This window comes from Rhinoderma darwinii, chromosome 3 (assembly GCF_050947455.1).
Source record: "Rhinoderma darwinii isolate aRhiDar2 chromosome 3, aRhiDar2.hap1, whole genome shotgun sequence".
NCBI classification, from domain to species: Eukaryota; Metazoa; Chordata; class Amphibia; order Anura; family Rhinodermatidae; genus Rhinoderma; species Rhinoderma darwinii.
In genome coordinates this window covers 415,708,297-415,719,774 of record NC_134689.1, presented here as the reverse complement: position 1 = coordinate 415,719,774, position 11,478 = coordinate 415,708,297, and the positions used below count along the sequence as shown (strand labels likewise).

Sequence of the window (11,478 nt, the reverse complement as noted above, 5' to 3'; positions counted from 1 at the left end):
TGAAACCAATGTAATTGAGAGCATATAAAATCAACAAATTTAAAGGCTCTTTTTATGGCATGTAATGCAAACACTGGCTCTACTTCCAGCTCGTAGGATGTTCAGTACAGATAGACCTTGGAAATTAGTATGATCCACATTGTAGATTATCCAAATGGAAACTAATCTACAGTCTTTTTGCTTTGGCAGTAGCTGCCTGACACTAGTTACTACAGTTAAGTTTTCAGTCAACTGAAATTCATAATTTAATTTCCCAGTTTTTTCCCATTGAGTTGGTAACAGTATTTTCCCTTTCCAAATGCAGGGTTCTAGCTTTTGTTATATAACCGCAATTAAAAATAATTGTACATCTTGGTGATCATGCAGGCACAGAAGCTATGCCCTCCTTATTATTGTGGGAGGTCGATTTTGATTGATAGCCGACCTGTTATTGTAATTACACGCACTGCCTGTTTAGTAGAAATATCCAATCTGCACTCAAATGGCAAGGGTTCCATGGTGTAATGGTTAGCACTCTGGACGCTGAATCCAGCAATCCAAGTTCAACTCTCGGTGGGACCTTGCCACAGATTACTTCCTTCCGAGTGTAATCCTTTTTCAATTAGGTATTTTTTTGCTAGTGCTTGTTGTACGCCATAAACACGATATAGCAACACAAAAATTCTTTATAATATTCTCTCGTAGAGATAATTAAACCAATGTAATTGAGAGCATATAAAATCAACAAATTTAAAGGCTCTTTTTATGGCATGTAATGCAAACACTGACTCTACTTCCAGCTCGTAGGGTGTTCAGTACAGACAGACCTTGGAAATTAGTATGATCCACATTGCAGTATGATCCACATTGTAGATTATCCAAATGGAAACTAATTTACAGTCTTTTTGCCTTGGCAGTAGCTGCCTGACACTGGTTACTACAGTTAAGTTTCAGTCAACTGAAATTCATAATTTCATTTCCCAATTTTTTCCCATTGAGTTGGTAATAGTATTTTCCCTTTCCAAATGCAGGGTTCTAGCTTTTGTTATATAACCGCAATAGAAAATAATTGTACATCTTGGTGATCATGCAGGCACAGAAGCTATGCCCTACTGATTATTGTGGAAGGTCGATTTTGATTGATAGCCGACCTGTTAGTGCAGATTCAGACGAACGTTGCGTTTTTGCGCGCGCAAAAAAATGCGGCGTTTTGTGCGCGCAAAAACCACTTGACAGCTGCGTGTTTTATCCGTGTATGATGCGCGGCTGCGCCATCATAGAGATGAGGATAGTCGACGCCCGTCACTGTCCAAGGTGCTGAAAGAGCTAGCTGATCGGCAGTAACTCTTTCAGCACCCTCGACAGTGAATGCCGAACACAATATCGAGAAACCTGTTAAAAAAAAAGAAAAAGTTCGTACTTACCGAGAACTTCCCTCCCGGCCGTTGCCTTGGTGACGCGCCTCTCTTGACATCGGGCCCCACCTCTCTGGATGACGCGGCACTCCATGTGACCGCTGCAGCCTGTGCTTAGCCTGTGATTGGCTGGAGCTGTCACTTGGACTGAATTGTCATCCCGGGAGGTCAGACTGGAGGAAGAAGCCGGGAGTTATCGGTAAGTCAGAATTTTTTTTCTACAGGTTCATGTATATTGGGATCGGAAGTCACTGTCCATGGTGCTGAAACAGTTTAACTCTCTCAGCACCCTGGACAGTGACTATCTCCTGACGTCGCGTACCGGAAATTTTTTCGCCGGGTTCGGCCAAAACGAGTTCGGCCGAACTCGGTGAAGTTCGGTTTGGTTGTCCGGGCTCGCTCATCTCAAAGACACTCCGTTTGGATGTTTGTAAACAGAAAAGCACGTGGTGCTTTTCTGTTTACATTCATCCGTTTGACAGCTGGTGTGCTGTTTCAGTCCGTTCGCACGGAAGTGCTTCCGTGCGACCTGCGTGGTTTTCACGCACCCATTGACTTCAATGGGTGCATGATGCGCGAAATACGCGTAGATATTGAGCATGTCGCGCTTTTTGCGCAGCTGACAAACGCTGCGCAAAAAGCACGTACTTTCTGTACTGCCCCATAGACTTGTATTGGTCTGTGCGTGGCGCGTGAAAACCACGCGGCCCGCACGGACCCAATACACGCTCGTGTGAATCCTCCCTTATTGTAATTACACGTACTGCCTGTTTAGTAGAAATATCCAAACTGAACTCTGTTGTCAAGGATTCTATGGTGTAATGGATAGCACTCTACATTCTGCAATCTGAGTTCAACTCTCGGTAGGAGGTGAGAACCAGGAATCATAACTGCTAGACCATATAGGAGCAAATAAGGTTTTCAGTAAGAAATAGAAGAATAAAATAAAAAGGCATTACTTTCTTTAATTTATCCATACTGCCATGGGGTGAAAATGTCTGGTAGTTACCTTTTTTCTTCCACCAGACTTGAAGGCCACAGCTCTTTTACATTGAATGCCAAAACATTATCAATCAAAAATGAAGGACAGCCAAATTGACGGACAGGACAATGGTGCTTCAGACTTCCTTGACAATTTGGAGTGATAAGGGAGAGATGGGAATTATTCAAAATCGAAAGCCAAAATAGTATCTTGTACAAAATGAAGAAAAGGCACATTCAGATTTTTGGCCACAAAAGCACTTTCATCCAGAAACGTTAGACTGACCCACTCGACCATCGACTGCAAGTCTAAAAGTAGGCTCATTCCCATACCGGGAGTCGACCCCAGGTCACCTGGGTGAGAAACAGGAATCCTAACTGCTAGACCATATGGAAGCAGATAAGGTTTTGAGTAAGTAATATAAAAAAAATAAAAGAATAAAAAATAAAATAAAAAGTCATTACTTGCTTTAATTTATCCATGTTGCGATGGGGTGAAAATTTCTGGTCTCGCTAGTGCAGTAGGTAGTGTGTCAGTCTTAGTTTAAACTTCAAATGGGGTACTTTTCTTTCCTATTTCCATGGCTTTTTTCTTCCACCAGACTTGAAGGCCACAGCTCTTTTACATTGAATGCCAAAACATTATCAATCAAAAATGAAGGAAAGCCAAATTGACGGACAGGACAATGGTGCTTCTGACTTCCTTGACAACTTGGAGTGATAAGGGAGAGATGGGAATTATTCAAAATCTAAAGCCAAAATAGTATCTTGTGAAAAATGAAGAAAAGGCACATTCAGATTTTTGGCCACAAAAGCACTTTCATCCAGAAACGTTAAACTGACCCACTCGACCATCAAATGCAGGTGCAAGTCTAAAAGAAGCCTCCTTCCCATACCGGGAGTCAATCCCGGGCCACCTGGATGAGAACCAGGAATCCTAACCGCTAGACAATATGTGAACAGATAAGGTTTTGAGTAAGTAATATAAAAAAAATAAAAGAATAAAAAATAAAATGTAAAGTCATTTCTTGCTTTAATTTATCCATGTTGCGATGGGGTGAAAATGTCTGGTCTCGCTAGTGCAGTAGGTAGTGTGTCAGTCTTAGTTTGAACTTCAAATGGGGTACTTTTCTTTCACCAGACTTGAAGGCCACAGCTCTTTTACATTGAATGCCAAAACATTGTCAATCAAAAATGAAGGAAAGCCAAATTGACGGACAGGACAATGGTGCTTCTGACTTCCTTGACAACTTGGAGTGATAAGGGAGAGATGGGAATTATTCAAAACCTAAAGCCAAAATAGTATCTTGTGCAAAATGAAGAAAAGGCACTTTCAGATTTTTGGCCACAAAAGCACTTTCATCCAGAAACATTAAACTGACCCACTCGACCATCAAATGCAAGTCTAAATGTAGGCTCATTCCCATAACGGGAGTCGAACCCAGACCACCTGGGTGAGAACCAGGAATCCTAACCGCTAGACCATATGGGAGCAGATAAGGTTGTGTGTATGTAATATAAAAAAAATAAAGAATAAAATTAAAGTCATTACTTGCTTTAATTTATCCATGTTGCGATGGGGTGAAAATGTCTGGTCTCGCTAGTTGTCAGAAAAGTTTTATTTTAAATTGATGTTTATGTGATGGAGACCAAAGTGTTGAATATGTTATCAAGTGTGAGGGTGGTGGGCAGTCTCCATTTTCTATTCTTTATATGATGTGTGTAATTTCGTGCAGCGGCCATCTTGTCTGGAGTTCTCATCTTGTTTCTTTTATAATGAATAAGAAAGTCATTGTTCCTTTAAGACAGGTTTTCATGCTATTGAGGTTACTTATCTTTGACCTTGCTTCTCATACGAAGCTTACAGAGAAAACACAGGGAGTGAGATGGTACGGCGGCAAAAATGCTTGTGGGAGTGCCTCCCCCATCTTACAGAAATAGTTTTGCCAAGAGAGATAAGTCCAGCTGCAAACTTAATGTGTGAAGAATTATAATGATGTATCTGTAATATATTGTGTGTCTGTAATTGGCTGAATAAGTAATACGTTTATCCCATGTATAAAAACCATGATACGCAAGATATCAGCAGACAGAGGCTGAAAGATGACTTAATCTGATGTCGCTTTGTCTCCTCATTAATGAGAATAAAAGGCCACAATACTTCAATTTATTCCGATGACTCCTTGAATCTCATTGATAGATTATAAATTCTTCTAACATTTGGTCCTTCGAAGCCGGGAATACAACATCTCCTGACCGCTCGTCTTCCCGAGGACTGCTTACCGTGCACGGGCTGAGTTATTCTATCAGCTCACTAAAAGAAAGACCTCCAGCTAATTGCTGTCAAATAGAGGCCAGTCTTATGGGACGTATGGGGGCTGGAGTGAAGGATTCTAAAAGAACGTATAGAGAGGAATTGAGGATTCAAGTTTTCATCTGAATAAAGGTAATATAATTTTGTTTTTATATGTTTTTATTATTTTTCATATTTAGATGTTATAAGGTTATGTGATAAAAAAACAAACAAAAAAAGGAAACAAAACCTAAGTGGTCCTTAGGTACTAAGACTGGGTCTTAGTTATATTAAGCACAGGTCTTAATATAAAAACCTGGGAATAACGGTTCTCGAGGTTAGTAGTCCATAGCCTGTGTGAGAAGGCTACAGGTAATAAATAACAATGTGCCGCACGTAAAAGATAAAGTACTTGGAGATTTGGAGGATCTCCTATAGATTAAGGATTATAGAGTATTAGGATTATTTGTTGTCTAAAGTTCAATATTGTGGTTAAAAGCATTGAATGATTGAGATATGAGGGGAACAGCTGTTTGTCTTTGTAAGTGTCTGAATTGTGCTGTGTAAGGTAATGATGTATATAGGTTTCTGCTTCTGTGAATGTATGATATGAATCATATATGAGACTCCTTGACTGTGGAGAATGAATGTATGAGGGTTAAATAAATAAAACCCTGTGTGTATAAGGGAGTCCAATTAGGTGTGGTCCTAGGTAAAATTGTTACCAGGACAAATTCATAGAAAAGATACTGTTAAAACACCCAGGAACATGAAGTGTAAGACTGATCAGCATAATACTTGTAAATATTGGTGAATGTGATAGAAAACATTAAGAAAATAAACTTTTTTACTAACGCATTAACATGGAGAATGAAGAAGTGTCTTGTGGGAGAACAGAAGTTACTGCTTCTATTGTGTGAGTTACCAGACAGGGAGTCACAGGAATTCCATCTGCTCAGCTAACCATTGTATATAATAAACAAACCCTTATCTTTACTGCATTATATTATATAGACATGTGCCAGTGGTATTGTACACGCGGTCTCGCTATCTCCTGGTGTGCATACGTCATATTGGCTATATAAACTGATTTAATTAATGATTTGATGTTCAATCTTCATAGGAAAATGTGGGTTTATATTACAGATTGCAGAATATGTGTAATATTGTAAAATATGTAATATTGTTATATTAATTGTATGTTTGCTGCTTGAATGAACAGAAGTATATGGTATAGTCTCTCTGTGTTTTACAGACTTATCCACCAGAACGTGGATCTAAGTTGAGACATTTTATTATAAACTCAGTGTGTGAAGTGGCGGGTAACCAGTCCCGTCCGCGAATCTGGACAGCACTCTTGCACGTCCACGTTGTGACTATTGTTGCGCTCTTGTTCAGGAGTGAGTTAGTGAATTAACAATTAAGAAAAGTAAGATAGAAGTGTATGTATGACTCGTTTTGTATACATAAGTTCTGCATCGTTTATGTTGGGGTTATAAGCGTTTTCTACTATACTTCTCTGTTGTGTTCACTTGTGATGTGGATGTATGGACTGTTCTGTCACTAACAATACAGTGAGTGGGTAATAGAAGGACCTTTGAAAGGTGTGTGAATGTATGCGGCAAGTGAAGGGTTACTCCTGAACTGTCTGTCTGCTATGAGGGACGGTAAAAGTCTCTGAATCCCATAAAAGGTCCGCAGTCTAGTCTAATGCTCTGTGTTACACTCAGTAGCAGGAGTTGGTAGGGAGTGAAGCAGCGAATGTGTAGTGTAGTGACTGATACTTTGATTCTTTGTATCTATAAGAGTGTTTCTCTATTGTATATTTCTGTGCCTGTGCTTGAGTTACTTATCTCTGACTGCTATGCTATAGAAGCAGAATGTGACGTGTAGTAGTAAGGCTTAGTACGATGATATTGCCTATTAAAGGTTGTCTGACAAGGTCCATATTGTGTCCCTGTAGTTTGGGACTTCTGTAGATGAGAGTGAATTTTGGGGTTATGGTAAAACCCCACTGCAGGGGACAAGGTGTGTGGCATATCCAGAAGGAAGACGTATGATCATAATGATCTAGGCACATGGTAAGAAAGTATACAAAATGTGGAACGGGTGGAGATCTGTGCTTCCAGCTCCACATTTGGGAGTACTCTAGATATTAAAGTGCTGAAAACTGTTGCTCTGTATTGTAAAAATAATGTAGAAAAGAAAAAGTATTATAAATGGTTGGATTTAGTTAATACGGATATTAGAGTGATGTTCTTACAGCAATTATAACCCTGCATGCTTCACCAATGTATTGTATGTCACCTAACATGATGATGATGATGAACTAACCATGATAAGCAGAATGTCAAAGCCTAGAACAGGGCAATACATCCAATTAGTGAGTTACAGCAAGTAAAAGAAGGTTTGATGATTGATGGTTACACTAATGTGGATATTTCCAATGTGATTGGGTTTAGGTGATTATAGAAAGCCTTGAACTTGTACTAAATTGTAGGAGTTGAAGAAACAAAGAGAAAGGTAATACGAATAATAATAATAATAATAATAATAAAATGTTGCCATTATATTGATCCTGCAGGCAACGTATGTGTTAAAACTAGTCTAACAAAAATAGCTGAGATCAGAGAGAAGTAGCTACAAGAACAAGAGGTTAACAAAGACTCCTGGTGGAATAAGACCTTTTCTTTCTTAAATCCAGCTAATTGATTTAAGGGAATAGCCGGATGGCTGATGATTATACTTCAAACTGTGTTCCAAATTATCTTGTTCTCCATACTTGGCTATATAGGGTTTCATTTGTTAATATGGCTTATGAACGGACGTATAAGTTTGTGTAAAAGACTGGTTTGTTGTTGTTTTTATGTACCGTATCTATAGGGTTTTAGAGTTATGAATATAGCAGAAATTTTGTTTCATTACAGCATTTTGGCTCACTGAAGCTTATAGAGTTAAAAGAAAAGGTGGGGGCTGAGGGCAGCAGCTGAATGCAGTGTATGAGCATGTTAGAAGGAAGGTAGAGAGCTGCTGCTGAATGCAGTGTATGAGAATGTTAGAAGGAAGGTAGAGAGCTGCTGCTGAATGCAGTATATGAGCATGTTAGAAGGAAGGTAGAGAGCTGCTGCTGAATGCAGTGTATGAGCATGTTAGAAGGAAGGTAGAGAGCAGCAGCTGAATGCAGTGTATGAGCATGTTAGAAGGAAGGTAGAGGGCAGCAGCTGAATCCAGTGTATGAGCATGTTAGAAGGAAGGTAGAGAGCTGCTGCTGAATGCAGTGTATGAGTATGTTAGAAGGAAGGTAGAGAGCTGCTGCTGAATGCAGTGTATGAGCATGTTAGAAGGAAGGTAGAGAGCTGCTGCTGCTGCTCTATGTTGAAATATTTAACAAGCATGGTCTGCATAAATGATAGATTGATAAGTTATCAGGTAATAAACTGATAACTCCCATTGTATCTCCCTATAATATTAGGTTTTTCTCCTTTAGACAAACAGTATTCCTGGATGGTGTTTCCTCAGGGTGCAGCACATTCCCCTGATATTGTCATCTGTGCAATGAAGGAGCTGTTGGATAGGTGGTCCCCCAAACACTCCACCACTTATCTATTGCAATATGTTGATAATTTGCTTTTGTGTTGTATCTCTTTGACATATGTGCTCAGGAAACAGTCTTATTATTGTTGTAATTTTCCCATATAGGTTTACTGCTATCCAAAACCACCCAGCACCACACAACCATCACTATGCCTATGTTTGTAGAGGAAGGAGGGGAAGGGGGGATGTCAGATCGTTAATGTATGAACTTGCAAATGACAATGACTTGTTTGATATGGAACATGAGTCTGATTGTCACAGTTTAATGCAATTTGACGCCCAAGGGTTACCAGGTGTCACTGATGGACCTTTGACTAACTATGATGTTCAGTATTTTGTAGATGGATCCAGATACTGGAATCAGCTGACAGGACATTTCACCACCGGGTATGCAGTAGTCCAGGAAGGTAAGACAGTGCTGAAAAAGTCACTGCCCTCCAGCAGCTCTGCCCAGGAGGCAGAACTCATGGCACTCGCAGAAGCAGGTAAGTTAGTCACAGGTAAAAGGGTGAACGTCTATATAGACTCGAGGTACACCTTTAGAGTCGCACACGATTATGACACAATATGGTGAGCAAGAGGCTTTCTGACTGCAGTAGGCAAATCAATACAACACTGGTTTGCCCCTGGATTTCAGAACGCAGCTGCTCGACATGTAAAGGGTTGCCTGACATGCGTCAAATACAACCCCGGTAAAATGACAAAAACACCCAGTAAGCACACGCCTCGCCCTGATTACAACTTCCAGCGACTGCAGGTGGACTACATACAGCTACCCGAGGTGAGTGTATATGAATATGCCCTAGTGTATATGAATATGTCCTCGTGTATATAATTATGTCCTTATATGTACTGACGTGTTTTCAAACTGGCCTGAGGCATGGCCAGTAACCAAAGCCACAGCTGAAAAACACTGCTAGGGAAATAGTATGCCGATATGGGATCCCTGAAGTAATTGACAGTGACAGAGGAACCCACTAAACAGGAGAAGTACTAGGGCATATACTTACTAGCCTCGGCAACACACAGGCATTCCATACACCATATTACCCAAGACGGTAAACATCTGTATAAAGGATGAAAGTCAGCAATACTCCAAGCACCGAAACCTCTGACAAAGAGGCAAATGATGTCCTTTTTGGGTATGACTAACTTCTGCAGGAGTTGGATAGCCAATTATGCTGCTATTACAGGACCTTTGATGTGTTTGATTTATGAGGAACCCCTTGCAGCCCAGGATTCCATTAAATGGACTCCTGAAGCTGAGGAGGCAATTTTTTCCAGATAAAACAGGTTCTTGTAGGATCTTCAGTGCTTGGACTACCTGATTATTCAAAATCCTTTATTCAAACTGCAGATTGTAAAAATGGATACATGATTTCAGTGCTAACACAGGAGTATGGGGGAAAGGATAGACCTCTAGCTTACTACTCATCAAAACTCGACCCAGAGCTAGAGCCTTACCTCCCCTTGTTCAGTCAGTTGTAGCTGCCGCAGAAGCTATAAAAGCTTCCGCCACATTAGTGTTATTTATGATAGAAAGATGTACCACTTTAAATTCTTGATGCCTACTGCGGAGAATGGTGAACCACATGATTGCCCATCCTCCATAGCAGACAGAGTCTTACCAAGATCAGATTGTAAAGATATTCCACTATTAGATAGTGATCTCATACTGTTTGTACATGGATCTTTTAAGAACAAATACATCCTACCCAGCAACTTATTCAGATATGCAGTTATATTGAGCCATGGGACAAGCCATGTCTCAACAGGGGGGATGGTAGAAATCATATCTAAAATGTTCACGGCATATGGCTTTACTAACTACTCTAAAAAAAAAAATTGTTTAACCTGTTTAACATGCGCCAAACATAATTTTTAGTTTCCTAATATATTAGGTATGTGTATAGAGGTGTTAATTTGAATCTCAAAGTAGGTAAGAAAAATTTGGTTGGGACAAATTGTCAGATAAACATATGGTATCTGTCAATATTTTTGTGGGTGGGAGATATTACAGGTAATCAGCTCAGATCAAGGTACAAATCCTTCTGAAAAGAGTAACAAGTGTGACATAAAATGTACCCAGTCTAGGTGCCCTGTCCAGGGGGACAGAGAAGTTTTTCTTATATAAAAGGTGTTTGTTTGATTGATTGATTGTTTGTTTATTTGATGTACAGAACTTGTCAATGAACTGATGGGACCCAAAACTGAGAGGTGATAGCATGAGATTGGTGATAGTATTATTTTATTAGTTGAGACCCTATTGTCTGAGGTTTATAATTATAATGTATGTAAAAATGCCGCGGTACTGTGAATAACAACTTGAGGTGTTTTATGTGGAGTAATGAGGTGAAGGTCACTGGTTGTTGTCACTCATATGTAAGAAGTACATGGCAGCAATGAGAGCCCAGAGATTATGTTACCTGGGTGTCTTTAGGTTTGAGAAAGATGCTGTCCATGGCCTGTTATATCTGCAGGGATAAAAGTCCCATTAGGACAGTAGGTGACAGTGCGACACAATTATGACCAATATTTACCGTGGAGGAGAAGTTTTGATTATTGCCAATATTAGTAGGTTTAGCAGTAAAGAATGCTCATAATATAAAGTGGCCGACAGATTATGTGTATGATGTTTTGAATGCTGCCCAAGGGGGCATTTCACAAGTAGTTGGCCCAGCCTGTTGCCACTGTATAGACCTTTTTGGCATTATGGAGGACAAGTATATTAATGCTGATTTTGTATGTTATTAAAGTTAGTTACCTTTGACCTTGGTTCTCATGCGAAACTCAAAGGGAAGAAATATTGCTTAATGATTATTGATGTATTTACCAATTGGGTAGAAGTATTCCCCACAGCAAGCCAAGATGCCATCACAGTCGCTAAAGCATTGGTAAAGGAGATAATACCTAGGTTTGGGATACCTGAGAAAATATACAGCGACAATGGCATACTAAAAACAAACTCAATAAAACAATGGAAGAGACTGGGAAGAATTGGGTATATTGTTTACCATTAGTAGTCCTAAATATGCATGTGACTCCGACAGCATCAGGTTTGACACCTTTTGAAATGATGTATGGTAGACCATTTGTAATACCACATTTAAATCCATTCTCTAGGATGGATGCGGAGTCGATTTTACACTTGTTGAATATATGGCAAAAATGTTAACCAACAAGGAAGTTTCTATCTCTAATTGTATTCCAGGTGAC

At 39.7% G+C, this 11,478-nt stretch overlaps 1 non-coding gene across 1 annotated transcript; it reads right to left on the bottom strand.

Moving 5' to 3' along the window:
- Positions 1-3,795: 3,795 nt before the first annotated feature.
- On the bottom strand, positions 3,796-3,867 carry TRNAE-CUC (transfer RNA glutamic acid (anticodon CUC)). Its single transcript has one exon. It is a non-coding gene; the product is annotated as a tRNA-Glu (tRNA).
- Positions 3,868-11,478: the final 7,611 nt, after the last annotated feature.